Below are 17971 nucleotides of genomic sequence, written 5' to 3'. Positions count from 1 at the left end.
CAAAGCACGCGGCAGCGCTCCACAAGCAGCCGACGCGGCCGCTGAGACCACGCGATCCTGCCAAGCACGTCACGCCGACGGTGGCGCCGGCGCTTCCAGTGGTGAGCCTCGAGGCCAATAAAATTAGAACACTCTGTCATGCTTTTATTCTGCATTACCTGGCCTGAAATTTACATCATCGACGACGCAGATACGGGCGGGGAGCAGCAAAGGATTTACCGACCGACGAATCTTTCTTCGTGTTTCAGGGTATTCGTTTTCTTTCATCGAAAAAAAATAGCACCACCGCTGCTCTATATCCAAGCTGCTGTGGGTCGATGAGAGTGCAGAAGTGTCAAGTATTTTAGTTGGGCCGAAATGGGAGAGCTAAAAAAGGTTTCCGCTTTAGTCTCCAATCAACCTGGATCGCCTTGCTTATCATATGGCAGCTTTCAGCGATCGCGGTGGCTTACAAAAATGCGACGAATAAGGCAGTTGACTCGAGTACATGAAGCCCAGCTTTCAAGCTTGCCCCGCAACTTTTTCTACCGGACCACGAAGATCGTCAAGGTCCATGGTTTTCTGCACTAAGGAGACTGAATTGACAGCCGGGCTAGTTGGTCTTAATTCGTTTTGAGTTGAATTTCACAGCGCAAAATACAACTCGGATGGCAAAGAAGCACATACGACCAGCGCTGTTTATTTCTCTCTCGCCCCCTCTCTCAGTAAAGCTACGTTGACAGAATCGTATACGCGCAGAAATAGTTCACCATCGTTATGCAACAACGGAAAATATTTATTATACTCATATGAATTCATCTCACCAGGTGCTGTTAATAGCCTCTGCCTGTGTGAGCGGCGGGCAGCGTTCCTGAATTGCGTTAAGAATGAGACACTTTGCGGCTATTCCCGGCAAAAGTTTAGGCATAGTTCAGCCCAGTAATGCGATGGCTAATGCGCATGCGTTGCCCCGCCACGGTGGTCTAGTGGTTATGGCGCTCGACTGCTGACCCGAAGGTCGCGGGATCGAATCCCGGCCGCGGCGGCTGCATTTTCGATGGAGGCAAAAATGTTTGAGGCCCGTGTACTTAGATTTAGGTGCACGTTAAAGAACCCCAGGTGGTCAAAATTTCCGGAGCCCTCCACTACGGCGTCCCTCATAACCATATCGTGGCGTGGTTTTGGGACGCTAAACCCCAGTTATTATTATTCTAATGCGCATACGTCATTTTAACGGCGCGAAATTTCACAAATGTCCAGACCGGCCGTGGCTTATTTTATACGCAGGCGTGCATAAGTGGTTACAACGCGACTGATCATTTTCGCGTCATTTCTTGCATCGCGTTGTGAGTAGGTGTTGCGTGCATGAGCCAGAAAATTTCTAGCAATCATAAACAGCTAAAGACCAATGCGGAAGGAAACAATTCAGGGTAGTTTAACGTTATTATCGCCCACATATTTAAAAAGAAGAATCGCGCTTACACTGTTCGCATAGGCGCATTTACTTGGAGGGGCCGGAAAGCCTTACAAGCAACGTCGCAAATGGAAATACGTTCAGTATAAAGAACGTACTATGCCTCTAATACCACAAATTCTTACATTTTAAGGCAAACTTGTGGCTGACAAGTTAACAACAATGGTAATATAATAATAGCAATATAATAATAATAATAATAATAATAATAATAATAATAATAATAATAATAATAATAATAATAATAATAACGCACTAGAAACACTATTTCGACTAAGAGCAAACAAGGTAAAATATAATATACGCAAACCTGAACCTCTGCAAGAACCTCTGCAGTTATTAATGAAAAGAAAAGGTACATCCATTCCTACCTACATTAAAAACGCAATTATTAGTGAGCAGCTTTTAGACATTAACGAAATTTCATTGAACGATACAAATCAATACTACTGGGAAAGCCGCCATGGACGTAAATGTATTCACGCATAAAGTTGTGTGGTTAAAGGGGCCATGACACGGCCACCCAACAATTTGCAGTTCTCACCGAAAAATGGAAGCAGAGGGCCTAATGTGCCTATGCATACATAAAAAATGCACTGTACAAGAGTATATCAGTGCAAAATAAGCCCTCGAGATCACTGGCTATAAACCCCACCCACCGCCGATAATAGCCATTTTACCATGGCCTGTGTGACGTCATGCGCTGCATGCAGCGGTGCCTTCAGTCATCTACCAAAGTTTAGCCGCTGCAAATCGTTCACATTCAATTCCCAGCTGAAAGAAATGCTGAAATAACTCGACTTGCACGCGCAGATGGCCACGGAACAAAAATCGTTCGCCGGAATTCAGACGCTCAGCACAGCGAGCGCTTGTAACGTCACGGCTCGCGAGGCGCCAGTGCTGCCAACTCTCAGGCCGCTCGCACGTTTATAAAAATATTCAATTATAAGTTAAGCGCTCGACCAAATGTGCTGAAATCTCGCCAGCTTGTTTGTGAAGGCACAGGCAATTGATACACGACAACACAGATTCTGGTCGAAAAATGGGTGTCATAGCCCCTTTGATGTACAAAAAGTGTTTGCTGCTTGTAATACCTATACACGCATAGCACGCATAGCATATGTACGGTTGTCCCAGTGTATGTTACGCAAAACCTCCTGTACTACTTCTATGATGTTAATAAACATAACTAAGAAAATTCTCATTATATACATCAAAAATCGCGTCAAACTGAGTAGGAAGGCAGTAGTTTTCTCTCTTTCTTCATGTATATCATGCCACCCACGTCCGTGCACTCGCGCAACTGAGTTTGCTGTCGCATGCGCGGTCGGCAACCTGAGCACACTCTTCAAAAGCTGTTATTAAAAAGAAGGAAAAAAAAGAGAAACAGAAGGACGCCCCCGGGAGGGATCGAACCTCCAACCTTCCGGTTAACAGCCGAACGCGCTAGCCAATTGCGCCACGGAGGCGGCTGTCGTATACGCGTTCGGCAACTTGAGCACACTCTTCAAAAGCTATTATTAAAAAGAAGCAAAAGAAAGAGAAACAGAAGGACGCCCCCGGGAGGGATCGAACCTCCAACCTTCCGGTTAACAGCCCGAACGCGCTAGCCAATTGCGCCACGGAGGCGGCTGTCGTATACGCGTTCGGCAACTTGAGCGCTATTATAAAAAGAAGCAAAAGAAAGAGAAACAGAAGGACGCCCCCGGGAGGGATCGAACCTCCAACCTTCCGGTTAACAGCCGAACGCGCTAGCCATTGCGCACGGAGGCGGCTGTATACGCCACGGACACTCTTCAAAAGCTATTATTAAAGCAAAAGGAGAAACAGAAGGACGCCCCGGGAGGGATGAACCTCCAACCTTCCGTAACAGCCGAACGCGCTACCAATTGCGCCACGGAGGCGGCTTCGTATACGGCAACTTGAGCACACTCTTCAAAAGCTATTATTAAAAAGAAGCAAAAGAAAGAGAAACAGAAGACGGGGAGGGATCGAACCTCCAACCTTCCGGTTAACAGCCGAACGCGCTAGCCAATTGCGCCACGGAGGCGGCTGTCGTATACGCGTTCGGCAACTTGAGCACACTCTTCAAAAGCTATTATTAAAAAGAAGCAAAAGAAAGAGAAACAGAAGGACGCCCCCGGGAGGGATCGAACCTCCAACCTTCCGGTTAACAGCCGAACGCGCTAGCCAATTGCGCCACGGAGGCGGCTGTCGTATACGCGTTCGGCAACTTGAGCACACTCTTCAAAAGCTATTATTAAAAGAAGCAAAAGAAAGAGAAACAGAAGGACGCCCCCGGGAGGGATCGAACCTCCAACCTTCCGGTTAACAGCCGAACGCGCTAGCCAATTGCGCCACGGAGGCGGCTGTCGTATACGCGTTCGGCAACTTGAGCACACTCTTCAAAAGCTATATTAAAAAGAAGCAAAAGAAAGAGAAACAGAAGGACGCCCCCGGGAGGGATCGAACCTCCAACCTTCCGGTTAACAGCCGAACGCGCTAGCCAATTGCGCCACGGAGGCGGCTGTCGTATACGCGTTCGGCAACTTGAGCACACTCTTCAAAAGCTATTATTAAAAAGAAGCAAAAGAAAGAGAAACAGAAGGACGCCCCGGGAGGGATCGAACCTCCAACCTTCCGGTTAACAGCCGAACGCGCTAGCCAATTGCGCCACGGAGGCGGCTGTCGTATACGCGTTCGGCAACTTGAGCACACTCTTCAAAAGCTATTATTAAAAAGAAGCAAAAGAAAGAGAAACAGAAGGACGCCCCCGGGAGGGATCGAACCTCCAACCTTCCGGTTAACAGCCGAACGCGCTAGCCAATTGCGCCACGGAGGCGGCTGTCGTATACGCGTTCGGCAACTTGAGCACACTCTTCAAAAGCTATTATTAAAAAGAAGCAAAAGAAAGAGAAACAGAAGGACGCCCCCGGGAGGGATCGAACCTCCAACCTTCCGGTTAACAGCCGAACGCGCTAGCCAATTGCGCCACGGAGGCGGCTGTCGTATACGCGTTCGGCAACTTGAGCACACTCTTCAAAAGCTATTATTAAAAAGAAGCAAAAGAAAGAGAAACAGAAGGACGCCCCCGGGAGGGATCGAACCTCCAACCTTCCGGTTAACAGCCGAACGCGCTAGCCAATTGCGCCACGGAGGCGGCTGTCGTATACGCGTTCGGCAACTTGAGCACACTCTTCAAAAGCTATTATTAAAAAGAAGCAAAAGAAAGAGAAACAGAAGGACGCCCCCGGGAGGGATCGAACCTCCAACCTTCCGGTTAACAGCCGAACGCGCTAGCCAATTGCGCCACGGAGGCGGCTGTCGTATACGCGTTCGGCAACTTGAGCACACTCTTCAAAAGCTATTAAAAAGAAGCAAAAGAAAGAGAAACAGAAGGACGCCCCCGGGAGGGATCGAACCTCCAACCTTCCGGTTAACAGCCGAACGCGCTAGCCAATTGCGCCACGGAGGCGGCTGTCGTATACGCGTTCGGCAACTTGAGCACACTCTTCAAAAGCTATTATTAAAAAGAAGCAAAAGAAAGAGAAACAGAAGGACGCCCCCGGGAGGGATCGAACCTCCAACCTTCCGGTTAACAGCCGAACGCGCTAGCCAATTGCGCCACGGAGGCGGCTGTCGTATACGCGTTCGGCAACTTGAGCACACTCTTCAAAAGCTATTATTAAAAAGAAGCAAAAGAAAGAGAAACAGAAGGACGCCCCCGGGAGGGATCGAACCTCCAACCTTCCGGTTAACAGCCGAACGCGCTAGCCAATTGCGCCACGGAGGCGGCTGTCGTATACGCGTTCGGCAACTTGAGCACACTCTTCAAAAGCTATTATTAAAAAGAAGCAAAAGAAAGAGAAACAGAAGGACGCCCCCGGGAGGGATCGAACCTCCAACCTTCCGGTTAACAGCCGAACGCGCTAGCCAATTGCGCCACGGAGGCGGCTGTCGTATACGCGTTCGGCAAGCACACTTCAAAAGCTATTATTAAAAAGCAAAGAAAGAGAAACAGAAGGACGCCCCCGGGAGGGATCGAACCTCCAACCTTCGAGCACACTCGCCACGGAGGCGGCTTCGTAACGCGTTCGGCAAGCACACTCTTCAAAAGCTTATTAAAAAGAAGCAAAAGAAAGAGAAACAGAAGGACGCCCCCGGGAGGGATCGAACCTCCAACCTTCCGGTTAACAGCCGAACGCGCTAGCCAATTGCGCCACGGAGGCGGCTGTCGTATACGCGTTCGGCAACTTGAGCACACTCTTCAAAAGCTATTATTAAAAAGAAGCAAAAGAAAGAGAAACAGAAGGACGCCCCCGGGAGGGATCGAACCTCCAACCTTCCGGTTAACAGCCGAACGCGCTAGCCAATTGCGCCACGGAGGCGGCTGTCGTATACGCGTTCGGCAACTTGAGCACACTCTTCAAAAGCTATTATTAAAAAGAAGCAAAAGAAAGAGAAACAGAAGGACGCCCCGGGAGGGATCGAACCTCCACCTTCCGGTTAACAGCCGAACGCGCTAGCCAATTGCGCCACGGAGGCGGCTGTCGTATACGCGTTCGGCAACTTGAGCACACTCTTCAAAAGCTATTATTAAAAAGAAGCAAAAAAAGAGAAACAGAAGGACGCCCGGGAGGGATCCCTCCAACCTTCCGGTTAACAGAGGGATCGAAGGCGGCTGTCGTATACGCGTTCGGCAACTTGAGCACACTCAAAAGCATTATTAAAAAGGCAAAAGAAAGAGAAACAGAAGGACGCCCCCGGGAGGGATCGAACCTCCAACCTTCCGGTTAACAGCCGATCGCGCTAGCCAATTGCGCCACGGAGGCGGCTGTCGTATACGCGTTCGGCAACTTGAGCACACTCTTCAAAAGCTATTATTAAAAAGAAGCTCGAACCTCCAACCTTCCGGTTAACAGCCGATCGCGCTAGCCAATTGCGCCACGGAGGCTTTTTTTTTTTTTTCTTTATTGCCTGCATGCATAACAAAGGAATACATATGTACATGCTAAAACATGTCAACCACACTTTGGCTAACATTACATTATTAAAATCTCTTAAGTTTCACTAAATCATCAAGAATCTCCACCCACACGGGTGGTTCACTCTGCGCACGATATATTTCCCGAATATACGCAATACTTTCGATGAAGTTGACTCTCGTCGAACGGGCATCCACATCAACATGTCTAACTGCCATTCTCGTTTTCCACAGACTGTGGAGGCCAAGGAGCATAAACATATCGTACGGAACTCCCCCCGCATTATCTGTTGGTAAAAAACGAATTCCCAAAGGCGTAATCGGTAGTTCTTTTTTAAGGGTCCGCTGTAAGACGTCCCAGTGGAAGATTGCATCCCAGCAGTCGATGAAAGCATGTTCGATGGTTTCTGGTTTGTTGCAAAGCAAGCAATTTACAGTCCATGGAACATCTATGCCTTTTTCATCCAGCCATGTTTTTACGGGTAGCGTGTTTGTATGTAGCTTGAAGAAAAACGTTTTTGAGAAGGTCTAATTGGCATCTTTTAACCCGTTTCAATACATCGTCTCCGTGGCCTCCCCAGTTACAGATCTGTACAAAGGTAATCGGCAACATGAATCAAGCTAAATCTCTGTACAGTGTTTTTCTTGTCACAGAACACAAAATACTCCATGAAAAGCGAGTGTACAAAAAAACGGAAAGAATCAACCACTTCACGCAAATAGCCAGTGACGCTTCCTCCCGTCATATCTGCGGAAGTTACAAGAAATTGCGGCAGGTGCTTTCCCCGCATCTAACTTGAATCACTGTGCGCAGAAAATCGTTTGTCTGCTCACGCAAAAAAAAAGAAAACGAGACACAATTTGTCTGATAAGAAATGTGACCAGACCTAGCCCAACCACTGCGGACGGAACGAACAAATTGGTTCTGCTTGCCCTCTCCCAACTTGAAGCCCATATGAATACGGCAAAAACACGGTGCATTTTTTGCACATTTGAACGACACATAGATAGGATTTGCAAGACGTACCACACTTTCGCCATTAAGAAAAGGTTACACACGGTGGCGCGTCCAAACATTGATAAATGGCGCCCCTGCCAAGCCTTTGTTTTTTCCCTCATTCTCTCTGCCTCGTCCACCAATACTGCTTACTGTCCTTATAGTGCTCGAGGGCACACCCAAGTACTTAGGCCGGCAGTTGTTGACCACCGGACGTTTGCAAAAGGAGCCGGTGTATTGTCCCAGTGACCGTGCCAAATCCCGAGGCTCTTCTCCCAATTTATGTGAGCTCCAGATTGCTCACAGTATGTCTTTACTAGGCTTACAGCTTCAAGAACGCTGTCGCGATCCTCGCAGAAAACCGCGATGTCGTCAGCGTATGCCAGTATTTTAACTTCAGCACGTTGTAATTTGAAACCTCGGATGTTTTCATTGCGCATCACTGCTAAACAAAAGGGCTCGAGATATAGCGCGAAAAGCAATGGGCTTAGAGGACACCCTTGTCTGAGGGAAGACATCACTGAAAGCTTTGCGCTGAGAGACTTGTTAATTATAATCTGTGTAGTACATTGGTCATAGGCCATTCTCACGCCATCTAAAATTATTTTTCCAACATTCACGTACTCTAAAATAAGAAAAAGAACATCGTGGGATACGCGGTCGAAGGCTTTCGCCAGGTCAAGCTGCAACAAAGCAACGCGTCCAGCGAAAGCATCGCAACACTCCAGAACACTTCGTGCTACGTGTGTGTTTGTAGCAATCGTGCGACCTTTAATGCCGCAGTTTGGTGCGGCCGACTAGTTCAGTTACGACTGCTTGAAGTCTCTTGCCAACACCTTCTGAATATCTTGTAATCGGTTATTTGTAAGGCTGATTGCCTGTAACCACCCACCGATAAGAGCGTCTTGTGGTCATCTGTTTTAGGTATTAAAACCATGTGCGCACTCCTGAAAGACGGTGGCACCCGTTGCTTTCGTATGCCTCCGCGTATACATGCTGCAATACTTTAGCAAGCCAAGGTGCAAATGCCTTGTAGAAAGCAGCTCCTAATCCATCGGGACCTGGCGACTTGCCTGCAGGAAGTTCTTCGATTGCGCGTTCTATTTCCCGCACGCTTATCGGTTCCTCCAGACTAGCTTTGACCTCGTCATCGACACGTGGCATGAAATTTAAAAACCGTGCTTCATATTCATCTCCCGCATGGATTGGGACCCCGAACAATTGGCGGTAATGTTCTATGAAGGCCTGTTCTATCATATTCTTGTCAGAAGTAACACCATCACGATAAGTAATCTGTCCTATCTCATTTTTTCTCGCATAGCGCTTTTCATCAGCAAGAGCGCGTTTGTTCGGCGTTCCATCAGCCCATAGTCTTTCCGCACGTGCCCTAATAACTGCTGCTCTATATTTTTCTCTGTCAATGGCTTCCATCTCGCTTTTTATTTTTCTAATTTCTTCGCGATACTTTCCCGGCTGCACACTATCCATTGAAATAAGGAAATCGAGTTCCTTCTGGAGCTCGTTTTCTCTCATTTTTTCATTATAGCGTCTAGTGGTGCCTATCTCAATCGCAGCCATCTTCACGTGGACCTTAAAGTCTTCCCATGCTTCCGCGTAATGTAAAAACTTATTTCTTAACAAGTTTCTAATCTGGCTGGTAACATCATTCACAAACTTCTCATCATCCAAGTGTTTTTCGTTAAACTTCCACATCGCCCAATCAAACCGCAGTTTTTTGGGCTTGGTACCCAGTGTAAACCATACTATGCTATGGTCGCTAAAAGACACCGGCTGTACAACATAGCTATCGCAAAAAGGCACTAGATCTAACGAGATATAGGCTCTGTCAAGTCTTGCCTGGCTATCTCGCTGATAGTGCGTAAATGGCGGCTGCAATGTACTGGCCATAAGGCGACCTACATCTTCTAGGTTGTAATCGCTTATTAAAGTGTTTAAGAACACTGCACTCCTGTCACGAGCGGTAGTACGTTTAGCGCGATCTTCTGCATAACACACACAGTTAAAATCACCCAGAAAAATGATCTGTCTGTCGCATTGAAGGTACCGTTCGACATCCGTGAAGAAAACTTCCCTTTCGTTTATGTCATTTGGCGCATACAAACAGATAAGCCTCCATTGTGATCCGCTAAAATGAAAGTCGAGGACTATCAGTCTTCCGTTTTCGTTCACAGTGACGGCCTCTTCACTTATACCAATGCCTTTTCGAACCAAGACAGCGCAGCCACCAGACGTGCCGACAGCGTGACAGATGCATACGTTGTAATATGTTTTAAAGGGCATTACCATTTTGTTGTTTGCTCCTCACTTTCAACTTTCGTCTCTTGTATGGCGATAATATCAAGGTCCTTTTCAACGCATAGACGGCTCAGCTGGTACTGCCTCCGCCTTGCTGCGAGGCCGCGCACATTAATAGTAGCAACTCTAATTCCCCTCTCCAAATTCGTTGCTAATACTTGAAAGAATTAAACACAACACATAACAGCACATAATCACACGTAGCACCGTTAACTCTACTCATAGTTATGTCAACAAGTGTTCATTACGGCCAGAGCAGCTGGTTTTCTAAACAAATGCAGTCCACAGCGTACCTTTCTCGAGGAGCCGCTGTCCACGCCATTCCTTCGGTAATGGTTAGCACTCGAGGGCGCGCCCGAGTGCTTTCGCAGGAACAAGTCTCTCAGTCTACTTAGGTGTCGTTTCCGCCGTTCTCTTGTCCGGCGGGATATTCGGCGAGGGCCGTATTGAGAACCGACGCATTCCCGCCGCCTTTTGCGGTGGTTCCTCGCTGTTCATTGCGTCGGTCTTCGTGCCGTCGTTCGTTGACTCCTCTCGCGTCCTCTTCCCGATCGAGCCTCCAGCCTTGGTTACGTCCATAGGTTCGCTGCCAGCTGATTCCGAGATGTCCGGCGCTGTCTTCGTCGCTGTGTCCTTTTTTTGGGCGTCGATGGTCGAGTCCTTGTTCACATGCCTTGAAGGTCCTCCTGGCCCCGCGCTGCTCCGGCCGTTTGTCCCTGCGGTTTCGCCGATTCCGTCGCAGAGGCTTTCGCCTCCTTGACGCTTCCGGCTGAGGCTTCCTCAGCTTCCACTTCATCCATAAGAAGTTCAGCGTTTTCGTCTGCGGCCGTTGGCACTGCCACGTTTGCGTACTTCCTCACGCACTGCGACTCTTTCATGGCCGTGACGGCGACAACGTGTGCAGCGCGGACGCGGCAGTCGCGCCGGATGTGTCCTGTTTGCGGCAACCGAGGCAGAGTGGTGCTCTTCCAGGATAACTACTAGGGCTTCCTCACCTGCTATGCGTAGCAGATGGGGTACGTCCTCCGCCCCCAGGCCCTTCCTCGGCACCAGGGTGACCAGTCGAGTCGAAGAGCCTTTATCCTGAAGGCCGAGCCACACGCCACTTTTTCCCTCGCCACGTCGGTGACTCGGCCGTAGGGTGCCAGGGCTTCACGAATGTCTTCATCGGCACGGTATGCAGCAGCTCACAATGTAGCTTCAGGTGCAGTGCTTGATTGCCGGGGTCAATGACGATGCACCGGCTGTCCTTCACATTCACTTTCTTTCGCCCGTAACAATTCTTTCATTGCGTCACAACTTTTGAACGTTACGGCCCAAACATTACTCATTCGATCGCCCCCAGGGCAACCACGTCCGTCAGCATTTCATGCTTGACAGCATATCACGGAAATGTTCCCCACCCTGTATGGCCTGCACGTACGTCGGCGTGTAAAATAACGTATTAATACGAGTCGCCCTGTCGGTAGTTGAGGCAGAGTACCTGGTAATCCGGATCCTCGTTGGCAAAAACCTTGAACCGCGGCCCTGCTGGGCCGCTGAAGCCGCTCCTACGGAGCTCATGTCAGAAACGTCCGCACCCACGGTGGCCGGAAGTAGAAAATCGCGCCACGGAGGCGGCTGTCGTATACGCGTTCGGCAACTTGAGCGCACTCTTCAAAAGCTATTATTAAAAAGAAGCAAAAGAAGAGAAACAGAAGGACGCCCCCGGGAGGGATCGAACCTCCAACCTTCCGGTTAACAGCCGAACGCGCTAGCCAATTGCGCCACGGAGCGGCTGTCGTATACGCGTTCGGCAACTTGAGCACACTCTTCAAAAGCTATTATTAAAAAGAAGCAAAAAAAGAGAAACAGAAGGACGCCCCCCGGAGGGATCGAACCTCCAACCTTCCGGTTAACAGCCGAACGCGCTAGCCAATTGCGCCACGGAGGCGGCTGTCGTATAGCGTTCGGCAACTTGAGCACACTCTTCAAAAGCTATTATTAAAAGAAGCAAAGAAAGAGAACAGAAGGACGCCCCCGGGAGGGATCGAACCTCCAACCTTCCGGTAACAGCCGAACGCGCTAGCCAATTGCGCCACGGAGGCGGCTGTCGTATACGCGTTCGGCAACTTGAGCACACTCTTCAAAAGCTATTATTAAAAAGAAGCAAAAGAAAGAGAAACAGAAGGACGCCCCCGGGAGGGATCGAACCTCCAACCTTCCGGTTAACAGCCGAACGCGCTAGCCAATTGCGCCACGGAGGCGGCTGTCGATACGCGTTCGGCAACTTGAGCACACTCTTCAAAAGCTATTATTAAAAAGAAGCAAAAGAAAAGAGAAACAGAAGGACGCCCCCGGGAGGGATCGAACCTCCAACCTTCCGGTTAACAGCCGAACGCGCTAGCCAATTGCGCCACGGAGGCGGCTGTCGTATACGCGTTCGGCAACTTGAGCACACTCTTCAAAAGCTATTATTAAAAGAAGCAAAGAAAAGAGAAACAGAAGGACGCCCCGGGAGGGATCGAACCTCCAACCTTCCGGTTAACAGCCGAACGTGCGCTAGCCATTGCGCCACGGAGGCGGCTGTCGTATACGCGTTCGGCAACTTGAGCACACTCTTCAAAATCTATTATTAAAAAGAAGCAAAAGAAGAGAAACAGAAGGACGCCCCCGGGAGGGATCGAACCTCCAACCTTCCGGTTAACCCCGAACGCGCTAGCCAATTGCGCCACGGAGGCGGCTGTCGTATACGCGTCGGCAACTTGAGCACACTCTTCAAAAGCTATTATTAAAAGAAGCAAAAGAAAGAGAAACAGAAGGACGCCCCCGGGAGGGATCGAACCTCCAACCTTCCGGTTAACAGCCGAACGCGCTAGCCAATTGCGCCACGGAGGCAGCTGTCGCATACGCGTTCGGCAACTTGAGCACACTCTTCAAAGCTATTATTAAAAAAAGCAAAAAAAGAGAAACAGAAGGACGCCCCCGGGAGGGATCGAACCTCCAACCTTCCGGTTAACAGCCGAACGCGCTAGCCAATTGCGCCACGGAGGCGGCTGTCGTATACGCGTTCGGCAACTTGAGCACACTCTTCAAAAGCTATTATTAAAAGAAGCAAAAGAAAGAGAAACACAGAAGACGCCCCCGGGAGGGATCGAACCTCCAACCTTCCGGTTACAGCCGAACGCGCTAGCCAATTGCGCCACGGAGGCGGCTGTCGTATACGCGTTCGGCCTTGAGCACACTCTTCAAAAGCTATTATTAAAAAAGAAGCAAAAAAAAGAGAAACAGAAGGACGCCCCCGGAGGGATCGAACCTCCAACCTTCCGGTTAACAGCCGAACGCGCTAGCCATTGCGCCACGGAGGCGGCTTTCGTATACGCGTTCGGCAACTTGAGCACACTCTTCAAAAGCTATTATTAAAAAGAAGCAAAAGAAAGAGAAACAGAGACGCCCCCGGGAGGGATCGAACCTCCAACCTTCCGGTTAACAGCCGAACGCGCTAGCCAATTGCGCCACGGAGGCGGCTGTCGTATACGCGTTCGGCAACTTGAGCACACTCTTCAAAAGCTATTATTAAAAAGAAGCAAAAAAAAGAGAAACAGAAGGACGCCCCCGGAGGGATCGAACCTCCAACCTTCCGGTTAACAGCCGAACGCGCTAGCCATTGCGCCACGGAGGCGGCTGTCGTATACGCGTTCGGCAACTTGAGCACACTCTTCAAAAGCTATTATTAAAAAAGCAAAAGAATAGAAACAGAAGGACGCCCCCGGAGGATCGAACCTCCACCTTCCGGTTAACAGCCGAACGCGCTAGCCAATTGCGCCACGGAGGCGGCTGTCGTATACGCTTTGGCCGGCAACTTGAGCACACACTCTTCAAAAGCTATTATTAAAAAGATGCAAAAAAAAGAGAAACAGAAGGACGCCCCGGGAGGGATCGAACCTCCAACCTTCCGGTTAACAGCCGAACGCGCTAGCCATTGCGCCACGGAGGCGGCTGTCGTATACTCGTTCTGCGAACTTGAGCACACTCTTCAAAAGCTATTATTAAAAAGAAGCAAAAAAAAAAAGAGAAAAGAAGGCGCCCCCGGGAGGGATCGAACCTCCAACCTTCCGTTTAACAGCCGAACGCGCTAGCCAATTGCGCCACGGAGGCTTTTTTTTATTGCTTTTTTTTTTCTTTATTGCCGAAATCATATATACAAGACATAAAACCTGGCAGCCAGACTTTGGCTACCGCGGGATTAAAATCTTTTCATGCATACCAATACATCGAGTACAGAGATCCAGTCTGGTGGATCGGCAAGAGCGCGATACACATCTCGCAGACGCACGACACTTTCAATGAAATGTTCGCGAACAGGGCGTATATCTTTATCAACGCTGCTGATTGCGTTCTCGTTTTCCCCAAGGCGTGAAGGTCCCCAGGACCATGATAACATCGTACGGAAAGCCCCCGGATACGTCTACCGGTAAGAAACGAATGCCATAAGGTCAAGGGGTAGTTGTTTCTTTAATGTGCGTTGAAGCACATCCCAATGAAATATTGGGTCCCAACAGTCTAGAAATACATGTTCAATCGTTTCCGGTTTTTTACATAAGATGCAGTCAGTGGACCAGGGTATAAAGATGCCTTTATCTTGGAGCCAAGTTTTAACAGCGAGTGTGTTTGTGTGCAACTGAAAGAAGAATGTTTTAACTGATGGTTGTATAGGCATTTTCTTTACTCGTTTGAGCACATCATGTCCAGCGCCTCCGCGATGTGGGAAACGGTACAAGGGCTCTGGTAGCATGTTTTCCACTAGGTCCTTATATAGCTTTTTCTTCTTAACATTAAATAAATAATCTAACGAAAATCGTGCGTTCAGCAACCTGAACGAGAGAACCACTCGCGCAGGTAACCGGTTACAGAACCGTTGATCATTTCGCGCGACGACGCTAAGTTCCGGGAGTAGTCGCCGTAGCCTCGTTTGTATGATAGTGCGGAGGAACGGGTGATTTTGATCCCGTAAATACATAAATCGCGACACAACCTGTCGCAAAAAACAAATAGGCAAGACCAAGTCCACCTTCTTAACAGGGCGGAACAAATTCATTCTGCTAGTCCGCTCCCAAGTGGACGCCCAATAAAAACAGCAAAAATGCGGTAAAGTTTTTTATGCTAACTCGCGATGCACATAACACATTCATCACATACCAGATTTTGGAGATCAGAAAAATGTTACAGACAGTGGCTCGTGAAAAAATAGACAATTGCCTGCCTTGCCACGCAGTAGACTTTTCTTTTCACTTCGCGGCCTGGTCAGACCAGTGCGCTTCTGGATCACGATAAGATTCAAGTGGCACGCCTAGGTAAACGTGTTGGAATTGCCGACCAGCGTACCGAGAGTATGTCTCGGGGTAACATCCCAGTCACCATGCCAAAACCCGTAACTCTTATCCCAGTTTATTGGGCACCGGTGCAGTCACAAAAGTCGCATACAAATATTAGGGCTTGTTTGATGCTCTCCCTGTCTGAGCAGAACACAGCACATCATCTGCGTAAGCCAAAACTTTGACGTGTGCTGTCTCCAGCCTGAAGCCCGTAATAGCTTCCGTGTGGTCTATGGCCAAACAGAGCGGTTCGAGATAAAGTGCAAAAAGCAAAGGTGACAAAGGACATCCCTGCCTCACTGACGAGCGGACGTTCACGCTCTCCGTAAGTTCCCGTTTACTATAATACGCATGATGCAGTCCGTGTACGCCATTCTGACGCCTTCTAGTATTACATGGCAAACATTGAATGTTTGAGAATGTCCAATAAAACCTCGTGCTAGACTCGGTCAAAAGCTTTCGCCAGGTCGAGCTGCATCATTGCCACGCGCTCGCTAGAACGTCACAACATTCAAGAACACTTCGTGCGACGTGAATGTTTGTCGCTATGCTGCGCGGCCTTTAATACCGCAAGTCTGTGTGGCCCTACCAGCTTTGCAATAACCCCTGGAGTCTTTTGGCTAATACTTTCATAAATATTCGTAGTCCACGTTGGTGAGGCTGATAGGACGATAAGAGCCACGGAGAGACGTTTTTGGGGATCATCACTCTTGGGTATCAGCACAACGTGCGACCTTCTGAATGAAAGCGGAACTCGCTTACGGTCGAAAGCTTCAGCGAAAACTCCAAGAAAACAGGAGCTACCTTAAATTTAAGCTTTATAGAAGGCGGCCCCTAGGCCATCGGGCCCGGGCGCCTTGCCCAGCGTCAAGTCGCCGATTGCGTCCTCGATTCTCGTAGAGAAATCTGCACCTCCAAACGTGCTTTAACTTCGTCGTCTAGCCTCGGCATAAAAGGTAAAAATCTCTCCCGAAATCCTTCCATAGTGTTCCTTTGTTGTCCAAGCAGATAAGTAAAATGATCGGTATTACGCGCATGATGACCTTCCTATCCGACGTGACATCATTGCCACTAGCTATTGACGGATTCTTCTGGCACGCATATTTCTTTTCATCAGACAACGCGCGTTTTGTTGGCCTTTCACCGACCCACAATTTTTCCGCTCTTGTTCGTATTATCGCGGCCTTGTACTTCTCACCGTCAATTTGCTCCAGTTGACTCTTCACGTCTCTCATTCCTTCCTAAAAACACCAGGTTGGATGTTTTCCATGCAGGTAAAGTATTCAAGCCGCTCACACGAAGCTCACGTTTACTTTGGTTCCGCTTATGCTTGAGTATGCTACTTCTTTCTATGGCAGCTATTTTGACTCTGTTTAAAACTTTCCCATTCAGCAGCAAGATTTATTGACTGCGAGGCGTGTAGCTTCTCCAGTTCGTCGGTTACTACGCTTACGAAATTATCGTCCTCTAGGAGCTTAACATTAAATTTCACAGGTTCCAATTTAAATGTGGTTCGCCTGCACTCTGCCAAAGCCGGCAATAACCAAACAGTGGTCGCTGAAGGAAATAGGTTTCACTTCGTACGCAGTGCACAGCACAACAAGTTCGGCTGAGGCTAGATACCTGTCCAATCTTGCATGGCTATCTCGCTGAAAATGGGTGTAAGTCGGGCGAGTACCATTGGAAAAAAAACGCAGCCCACGTCATCTAAACCGCGGTCATGTACTATCTCCGATAACAACTCGGCGCTCTTATCGTGAATACGGCTCTTTTTGGACCGGTCTTCAGCTGCACAAAACCAGTTGAAATCGCCTAGGAGTATTTATCACTTTTTCACAGTTAGATACGTTAGAAACCTTTCAAAAAAAATTGTGCGATCTCTTTCGACATTCGGTGCGTAAGCACAGACAACGCGGTAACTCGTACCCGAAAGACTAAAATCTACCACTAAAAGGCGGCCAGATTGGCACGACTCAACCGTTTGTACGCAACTACCAAAGTCATTACGTATGAAAACAGCACAGCCGCCCGAACTGCCAACAGCGTGACAAAAATGTACATTGAAATGAGGACGAAAAACGGATACCCATTCGGTCGGCAACCTCCTGGCTTTCTATTTTGGTCTCCTGAACTGCGACCAAGTCCAAATCGTTTCGAACAGTAAGCGGCTTAATTGGCACGTCGCCTTCTAGCGCTTAACCCGTACATTCGGTTGCTACGCGCAAACTCGCTTTTGTTAGCTGGGCCATGGCTGCAAAGGAGGTTGCCCTTCCGAATGGTGTCCTTTGCGAAGAACAACCAGAGGTGAAACTTATTGCGATATTCTTCTCGCGGATGACACCGCGAAACAAAACCGGCCAGTGGCCGTGAAGCTGTCGCGTTTGAAGAGCAAAGCAAACAGAGTGATCCACATTGTAGCTTTTTCCTACACCATTTTCGGCCCAAACCCACCCCTCCCCCTCCTTTACCGACATAAAAAAAACCATATCTTACGAAGGCGGATTGCCCGCCCGCCGTGGTTCGCGCGGAATGTTAGGTCGCGGTCTAAATGGAGAGCGTCTTACACCTGGCGTTTTCGTCGGTGGCTCGCCGCCTCCACCATCGTCCCGCTGCGACTCACTGTCGACGGTGCTCTCATGCGGCCGCTTTCCAGCCATCGGGCTCCCTTCGCCGTGAGAAGAAACCATACACTTCTCGCCGGATCAATCACGCTCACCGGTGGCTGCACTTCTGGGGGCGTATCCCGTCTAGTCGGTGCAGTGCCGACGCCTTTTACGGCTCATGCTGGTCCTTGGAGGCTTCGTCGACTTGCCGCTTATCACGCTCGCCCTCCGGAACAGAGGACGATGTAGATGGCTGTGTTTCAC

The 17971-nt window shown here is 49.0% G+C and overlaps 26 non-coding genes across 26 annotated transcripts; all 26 read right to left on the bottom strand.

The window, feature by feature from the left end:
- Positions 1-2848: 2848 nt before the first annotated feature.
- Trnan-guu (transfer RNA asparagine (anticodon GUU)) lies at positions 2849-2922 on the bottom strand. The gene has a single exon. It is a non-coding gene; the product is annotated as a tRNA-Asn (tRNA).
- Positions 2923-3007: 85 nt separating this feature from the next.
- On the bottom strand, positions 3008-3082 carry Trnan-guu (transfer RNA asparagine (anticodon GUU)). The gene has a single exon. It is a non-coding gene; the product is annotated as a tRNA-Asn (tRNA).
- Positions 3083-3588: 506 nt separating this feature from the next.
- Trnan-guu (transfer RNA asparagine (anticodon GUU)) lies at positions 3589-3662 on the bottom strand. The gene has a single exon. It is a non-coding gene; the product is annotated as a tRNA-Asn (tRNA).
- Positions 3663-3746: 84 nt separating this feature from the next.
- Positions 3747-3820, bottom strand: Trnan-guu (transfer RNA asparagine (anticodon GUU)). The gene has a single exon. It is a non-coding gene; the product is annotated as a tRNA-Asn (tRNA).
- An 84-nt stretch (positions 3821-3904) lies between these two features.
- Trnan-guu (transfer RNA asparagine (anticodon GUU)) lies at positions 3905-3978 on the bottom strand. The gene has a single exon. It is a non-coding gene; the product is annotated as a tRNA-Asn (tRNA).
- An 84-nt stretch (positions 3979-4062) lies between these two features.
- Trnan-guu (transfer RNA asparagine (anticodon GUU)) lies at positions 4063-4137 on the bottom strand. The gene has a single exon. It is a non-coding gene; the product is annotated as a tRNA-Asn (tRNA).
- An 84-nt stretch (positions 4138-4221) lies between these two features.
- On the bottom strand, positions 4222-4295 carry Trnan-guu (transfer RNA asparagine (anticodon GUU)). The gene has a single exon. It is a non-coding gene; the product is annotated as a tRNA-Asn (tRNA).
- Positions 4296-4380: 85 nt separating this feature from the next.
- Positions 4381-4454, bottom strand: Trnan-guu (transfer RNA asparagine (anticodon GUU)). The gene has a single exon. It is a non-coding gene; the product is annotated as a tRNA-Asn (tRNA).
- An 85-nt stretch (positions 4455-4539) lies between these two features.
- On the bottom strand, positions 4540-4613 carry Trnan-guu (transfer RNA asparagine (anticodon GUU)). Its single transcript has one exon. It is a non-coding gene; the product is annotated as a tRNA-Asn (tRNA).
- An 85-nt stretch (positions 4614-4698) lies between these two features.
- Positions 4699-4772, bottom strand: Trnan-guu (transfer RNA asparagine (anticodon GUU)). Its single transcript has one exon. It is a non-coding gene; the product is annotated as a tRNA-Asn (tRNA).
- Positions 4773-4854: 82 nt separating this feature from the next.
- On the bottom strand, positions 4855-4928 carry Trnan-guu (transfer RNA asparagine (anticodon GUU)). The gene has a single exon. It is a non-coding gene; the product is annotated as a tRNA-Asn (tRNA).
- An 85-nt stretch (positions 4929-5013) lies between these two features.
- Positions 5014-5087, bottom strand: Trnan-guu (transfer RNA asparagine (anticodon GUU)). The gene has a single exon. It is a non-coding gene; the product is annotated as a tRNA-Asn (tRNA).
- An 85-nt stretch (positions 5088-5172) lies between these two features.
- Positions 5173-5246, bottom strand: Trnan-guu (transfer RNA asparagine (anticodon GUU)). The gene has a single exon. It is a non-coding gene; the product is annotated as a tRNA-Asn (tRNA).
- Positions 5247-5331: 85 nt separating this feature from the next.
- On the bottom strand, positions 5332-5405 carry Trnan-guu (transfer RNA asparagine (anticodon GUU)). The gene has a single exon. It is a non-coding gene; the product is annotated as a tRNA-Asn (tRNA).
- A 203-nt stretch (positions 5406-5608) lies between these two features.
- Trnan-guu (transfer RNA asparagine (anticodon GUU)) lies at positions 5609-5682 on the bottom strand. Its single transcript has one exon. It is a non-coding gene; the product is annotated as a tRNA-Asn (tRNA).
- Positions 5683-5767: 85 nt separating this feature from the next.
- On the bottom strand, positions 5768-5841 carry Trnan-guu (transfer RNA asparagine (anticodon GUU)). The gene has a single exon. It is a non-coding gene; the product is annotated as a tRNA-Asn (tRNA).
- Positions 5842-6211: 370 nt separating this feature from the next.
- Trnan-guu (transfer RNA asparagine (anticodon GUU)) lies at positions 6212-6285 on the bottom strand. The gene has a single exon. It is a non-coding gene; the product is annotated as a tRNA-Asn (tRNA).
- A 5167-nt stretch (positions 6286-11452) lies between these two features.
- Positions 11453-11528, bottom strand: Trnan-guu (transfer RNA asparagine (anticodon GUU)). The gene has a single exon. It is a non-coding gene; the product is annotated as a tRNA-Asn (tRNA).
- Positions 11529-11609: 81 nt separating this feature from the next.
- Positions 11610-11683, bottom strand: Trnan-guu (transfer RNA asparagine (anticodon GUU)). The gene has a single exon. It is a non-coding gene; the product is annotated as a tRNA-Asn (tRNA).
- A 239-nt stretch (positions 11684-11922) lies between these two features.
- Trnan-guu (transfer RNA asparagine (anticodon GUU)) lies at positions 11923-11996 on the bottom strand. Its single transcript has one exon. It is a non-coding gene; the product is annotated as a tRNA-Asn (tRNA).
- An 85-nt stretch (positions 11997-12081) lies between these two features.
- On the bottom strand, positions 12082-12155 carry Trnan-guu (transfer RNA asparagine (anticodon GUU)). The gene has a single exon. It is a non-coding gene; the product is annotated as a tRNA-Asn (tRNA).
- A 398-nt stretch (positions 12156-12553) lies between these two features.
- Trnan-guu (transfer RNA asparagine (anticodon GUU)) lies at positions 12554-12627 on the bottom strand. Its single transcript has one exon. It is a non-coding gene; the product is annotated as a tRNA-Asn (tRNA).
- Positions 12628-12709: 82 nt separating this feature from the next.
- On the bottom strand, positions 12710-12783 carry Trnan-guu (transfer RNA asparagine (anticodon GUU)). Its single transcript has one exon. It is a non-coding gene; the product is annotated as a tRNA-Asn (tRNA).
- An 85-nt stretch (positions 12784-12868) lies between these two features.
- On the bottom strand, positions 12869-12941 carry Trnay-gua (transfer RNA tyrosine (anticodon GUA)). The gene has a single exon. It is a non-coding gene; the product is annotated as a tRNA-Tyr (tRNA).
- A 239-nt stretch (positions 12942-13180) lies between these two features.
- Trnan-guu (transfer RNA asparagine (anticodon GUU)) lies at positions 13181-13254 on the bottom strand. Its single transcript has one exon. It is a non-coding gene; the product is annotated as a tRNA-Asn (tRNA).
- A 559-nt stretch (positions 13255-13813) lies between these two features.
- Trnan-guu (transfer RNA asparagine (anticodon GUU)) lies at positions 13814-13887 on the bottom strand. The gene has a single exon. It is a non-coding gene; the product is annotated as a tRNA-Asn (tRNA).
- Positions 13888-17971: the final 4084 nt, after the last annotated feature.

Source organism: Rhipicephalus sanguineus, unplaced genomic scaffold (genome assembly GCF_013339695.2).
Source record: "Rhipicephalus sanguineus isolate Rsan-2018 unplaced genomic scaffold, BIME_Rsan_1.4 Seq566, whole genome shotgun sequence".
Taxonomy (NCBI): Eukaryota; Metazoa; Arthropoda; class Arachnida; order Ixodida; family Ixodidae; genus Rhipicephalus; species Rhipicephalus sanguineus.
This window is presented reverse-complemented; position numbering and strand designations above follow the sequence as displayed.